Here is a 5,428-nt window from a genome sequence, read left to right on the forward strand (position 1 = left end):
GGGCAGGACACTGGAGCCCCTATTCAATGTCCCTGCCCTAAGTGACCTGACTTCCTGGGACCCTGGCTTCTCCTTCCCTCGTTTCTGCTCACCTACCTCAAGCCATAGCAAAACGAGACCCCCCTCCCTTCCTGAGCAAAGGTCATAGGGCCTGTGATACCCTACTTTCGGGGGAGGGGGACCCTGGGCCCCGGCTTGGTGAATCCTTCTCTAAGTTTGACCAACAGTCTATTTCTGCACCCACCCTTGTGTTTGACTGATATGAGGGTGACCCAAGGAGTGGAAATGATTCCCACCCTCTGGGGGGTTCCATTCTAGTTGGGGTGAGTGAGAAGATGGAGAAACATAGGCAAGAGCCTTATGTATGCCCCTGGGAGGTAGTGGATAAGCGCCCAGGGCTGGCAAGCTGACAAGGAGAGTTTGGGGAATTGGGGGCAGGGAGGGGAGGGGTGGCTGCGGGCTGGAATGGCCCCCAGAGGAGGGTGGGGCTCCATGTGCGCCCTGAAGAATGGGCAAGCCGGGGATTGGCTGAGCGAGGTGGGGAGGGCATTCCGGGCGGGGCCATCCCCTCTTGAAAAGGGCCCCAGGCCGGGGCAGAAAGGCGGGTGGGGGGTGGGACTTGGTCTCACTCCGGAGCGGGAAGCTCAGAGCATGTAGAGGGGGACCAGCTCGGGTGGAGGCTGGCTAGCCCCAGCCAGCCTCAGTGGCAGCCGTGGGAGATGGGCTTGATCAGGAAAGGAGGGTTTGCCGTTTGAATCTGTCCGTGTTGGCCTTTGGGTTACTTCCTGCCACGACCCGGGCTCCTCGCACAAGGAACAGTGCGAGGCAGCCCGAGCAATGGCAGGACACGGACAGACAGCGGCGAAGGAAATGGCGGGGTCACTGAGGGTAGGTGAGAATGCGGGGCTCTCTGGCAGGCGGGATGGTGAGGCGGCCGCCGCAGTGCCACGAAGGGCGCAGAGCTCAGCCCTTGCAGGCTGCGGCTGCGCTAGCCACACGTGCTTTCCGCGCACCGCGCCCCTCTTTCTTCATCTGTGGAATTAGTGGCTTGGCCTGGGTGATCTCTCAGGGCCCTCTGAGCTCGCGCATTCCGAGATTCTCTGGGGAGATGTAGGTGAAAGGGAGACATCTGGGAGATGGAAGCCAAGGTGGGTTTGGCTGTGGGCAACATCTTAGCATTCCAGCCGCAGCCGAGAGCTTCCCCAAGGCGCGGCTCCCCTAGGCGGAGCCCCAGAGAATCCCGAGTGAACGAGCTAGGGAGACCCAGGAGATCCCCTCAACCTCCTTGTTTTAGAGATAGAGTCACCGAGGGGCAGAGAGAGGAAAGGGCTTGCCCCCCCCCCTTCGAGGTCTTGGGAAGGGACTAGAACAGGAATGAGATGCAGGGGAGACAAGATCAGGATTGAAAACAGCCCCGGGGCAGCCCCAAGCTGGAGAGCTGGAGGTGAGGCAGGAATCAGCGCAGACCGAGGAGTAACCAGAAAGACAGAAAGAGACCCAGAAAATGTAGCTTCATGGAGGGCAGGGGGGAAACGTCAGGAAGGAGGAGGTGAGAAACAACATGAGACCAGCCGCAGCCAAGTCGAGCAGGCTTGGAGAGTGGAAAGAGCGAGGCAGCGAGGGAGGCAGGCGGTGTAGACCAGAGGCGCGACCTAGGGAGGGCTCTTAAAGGACACTAGCCGAGCCAAGGCGGCTAGGATCCGAGAGAGCGGGCTGGAGGACCGGGGAGCCAGGTCCTCGGGCTGAGCCAGGGAGGACAGCCAGGAGAGCTGCCGATGACCTCCGGCTCCTCGCTGCGAGACGAAGGCATCTGCAGAGAGCGCAGGAAGGCGCAGGCAGGCAGGCGCAGGCTAGCCAGGCCAGGGGAGGTGCACGCTCCCGCGACCTTCTCCAGGAACTCTCTGCAGCCCGGGAGCCGGAGCGGAGAAAGCAAACAGTGGGGCTCCAATCACTGTCTGCTTTATCCGCTCCTGCCCCTGGGGCTGACCTAGCAAACGCAGCGGAAGGCCAAGGATGCCGGGGTGTCAAGGGTGCTAGTGAGGGCAGCAGAGAAAAGGCTCGCCATGAGGAGCAGAGGTTGGTTTGGGATGTGAATCTGGAAGGGGGCGAGCGAGGGGAGGGCTTCAGTGATTGAAGGTCCCCCTGAGGGTGGCCAGGGGAGCCGCTTGCCAAGCAAAGCTCCCTGAGGCGTTTGAAGTCACACCAGTGGGAGAGGTAGAGGTGAAGCAAAAGCCCGGTGGGCATCCATGTGAATGACCCAAGGGCCGTGAAGCGCCATGATGAACACCAAGGAAGCTCAAGAACGTCAGGAGGCCGAAGGACGGTGAGCCGGGTTGTGGGGTGCCCATGCAGAGGCACTGCCCCAACACCGGGGAGCCCTGCTGGGGTAGGTCTCAAGAATGAGGGTGGAGGGCTCATCTCACACGGACTCCATGGCCTTTGTGCTGGTCCTTGTAGGAAGAGGTGGAGCACCATGAGAAAGGCACTGACACTGGGGCTGCAGGCACCATGCTAGGCGATCACAAGGACACCAGTGGCGAAGACATGAGTAGATGGGTTTGACCGTCCAGGCTCTGTAAAGGTGAGTGAGTCTTGTGGCCTTTTGGATTCCCCGGTCCTCCTGCCAGGACCTGAAAGAACACATATGGGGAAACTGAGGCCCTGGGGAACTTGCCCAATGTCACATAGAGATCTATTGCCAGGATAATTGTTCTTCCACTGTCCCCCCCTGCCTCTCTATCAGTGTCCCCCATCTCCCATGTGCCTCCTAACTTCCCCAGCATTAACTAACAGTCCAGAACAGCAGGATCCCCAGGACACAGAGGTGTGGGCCTGAGGCCAGGGCAGGAGCCCAACATCCTGTATCCTGCTATACAATGAAGCCCCCTCCCCAACCACACACACACACACACACACACACACACCTGTTCAAGTTATCCCTTTCTAATTCCCATCATCCTTTCTTCCTCTTCCCAGATCAATCACTGATCACTTCACTGATCTAGCAGCAGTCAGGGAAGGAGCCTTTCTCACCCAGCCAACTCCCCCCAGGCATAAGCGTGTGGGCATGAAGAAAGGGTAAGTTACTGCCAGTCAGGGACATAAGTCTCCTATGTAGAGGGAGTGACCCCCAGGTTGGAGATGGCTGAGCTCATGCCTCCTCTCTCATTCTTACAGATTACATCCTGGCCAAGGTCTCAGCCCAGGCAATGCCCAGGACAGGACCTTTCCCCATCTGCTAACAAGATGCCACTTAAATCAGACAGCATGGACAGAAAGGTGAGCACCAACAGAGCCTTCCCTGTGCTGCCCACAGAGGCTTCTGTCCCTTATGCCTGAATTCCCCAGGAAGGACTAGAGATATTGACCGGGTCCTTGCTTTCACAGGCAACAACCTGCCCAAGACCCGGATTGATGTGTTGAGAGCAGAGAGAAGAATGCTGACCCACTGGGGATTGCTGAATCCCCCTACCCAGAGAAGAGAGACCCTCAGAGCAGCCCAGAAAAGCCCTACAACTGAGATGCTCTCAGAAGCCCTCCCCAAGAAAGACCAAGCCCCCCATTCTCCACAATGTTTCACCAATAACACTCCCCTCAAAATCTATCACCTCCTAGAAGCCTTCCATGATGAGAGATCCCCTCCCCCCACTCCACCCCTTCCCCTGATCCTGGCTTTCCCGTCCCCCTCTCCCTCCAGCCCCCCACCCATCCCCCCAAATGTGATGTCCCTTGATTCTGCGACCCTGAAGCCCTTACAGATTCCAATTGCACTAACTCGTTCGTTTGCACTGATGTGTGTGTATGGTCCCCACGAGTGTGTGAGTGAGTGTGCGTGTGCATGTCCGTGTCGGTCCTGTCTGGGCTGGCCTGCTCCCCCACGAGCCCAGGCTAGTCCCTCCACTTCCATCTCTTACAGTTCTCTCCCCTGTTCCCCTTCCCCCAGAGCACCCGCCAGGGCCAGCTCTGCACACACTCAATAAACACTGTTGACAGACAGCGGGGTTTCTCAGGATTGGAGTCACAATCATTGACCTGAATGAGGCGTCGGAAAACGGGCTGGGCAGGGAGGGGGAGGGGAGAACTGGGGGCTGGGCAGGGAGGGGGAGGAGGCTGGTAGGGACCCCGTGGGGGGCGGGAAGGGGGGAAGGAGGGAAGACTCCTTCAGAAATGAGGACCACTGGGTCCGGGATGGGGGAGGCAGGGAACAAGACCCCAAGTGGTGCCATTCAGGAAACTGGGCCTGCCCCTGCACCCCAGAACGCTTGCTCTCCACATTCCCAAATCACATGGAGTGTGGCTCCCTTCCCCCCACTCTCCTGACCCCCAGACAGAGAGCCGTGGGCTCAGCAAGGCTGAAACTGGTTCTCATTTTATAGGGATTATGTGGCCAGTCCTAAAACATTAAGAGTGGGAGTGAAACCTGAGTCAGCCCCCCGCCAGAATTGAGAACAAGTTTACCATGTGTCTGGGCTCCGCCTTGATTCATTAAGCTGCTTTCTTTAATAAAACAGGCCTAACTGGAGGCAGGGCTCCCAACATGAAGCTGGGCAGGCAGCAGGGCAGTGCCCCCCCCCTCCTGCAAACAGCAAGAATCTAGGCCAGGGGAACCCAGGAAGCCAGCCCAATGCCTCTAGCTCCCTTCAGCCTTGCTTGGGCCTGGGAATCAGGCTCCCCCGAATGCCTGTACCCTCCGTCTGCGTCCAGGGGGCCCAGGGTCCCCCCAACTAGGCCTCATCTCCCCAAACCTGGCAGCACCCCATTTTTCATTCCATAGTCACTCATCAAACATTTTCAGTTGGCAAAGCTCACAGCTGTGGTTTCTGGGGCCCATCTGCCCCCATCTCCTCCATGTGTCCCAAAGGGTTGTCCCGACAAGAGTTCGCATGCTATGTAAAAATGCCCAGGAGGCAGCAGCCAGAGCTAAGGAAAAGCAGCAAGAAGGGAGGCCAGGAGCCCTGGGCTGAGCACCCTCCTGGGCTCCTGAGGACCCTCCTGGCTTTTCTGCCCACTTGGTGCCTCAGTTTCCCTATCCATAAAGTGAAGGTACTGAGTGGTCTCTAACAGCCCTAAAGCTTTGAACTTGGGCTGCTGCTCCCTGGCAGGGGACCCAGACCAGGAGGGAGGGCACCCCTCACCCTAACCCACAGCCCTGCTGCCTGTGTGGCCAGTGTCTGGCCTTGGGGGCGTCCACATCAGCCTGGGTTCAGATGCACAAGATAGCCCAGATCTTCCAAGCTCCACGAGAAGAGCTCTTGGAAAATGAAATTGGGCTCCTTGGCCCCCTCTCCACTCTCCCTCTCCTGCCCCCCTCCCCAGGCACTGAGCAGCTCGAGTGAAAAAGCAACAGACCCAACTGACAAAGGCCAGAGAGGGACGGAGGTTCAGCTGCTGTCTCCCCCATTCCTCCTCCCTTTCTCTTATTCCCCCC

The 5,428-nt window shown here is 58.6% G+C and overlaps 1 long non-coding RNA gene across 1 annotated transcript; it reads left to right on the forward strand.

The window, feature by feature from the left end:
• Nucleotides 1-571: 571 nt before the first annotated feature.
• On the forward strand, nucleotides 572-3,996 carry LOC138177428 (uncharacterized). Its single transcript, XR_011172497.1, has 5 exons — nucleotides 572-2,323; nucleotides 2,458-2,581; nucleotides 2,977-3,078; nucleotides 3,178-3,279; nucleotides 3,388-3,996. It is a non-coding gene; the product is annotated as an uncharacterized lncRNA (long non-coding RNA).
• The last annotated feature ends 1,432 nt before the right edge of the window (nucleotides 3,997-5,428 follow it).

Source organism: Petaurus breviceps, unplaced genomic scaffold (genome assembly GCF_028583685.1).
Source record: "Petaurus breviceps papuanus isolate PSGF00001 unplaced genomic scaffold, PetGlider_PUasm1.0 90410, whole genome shotgun sequence".
NCBI classification, from domain to species: Eukaryota; Metazoa; Chordata; class Mammalia; order Diprotodontia; family Petauridae; genus Petaurus; species Petaurus breviceps.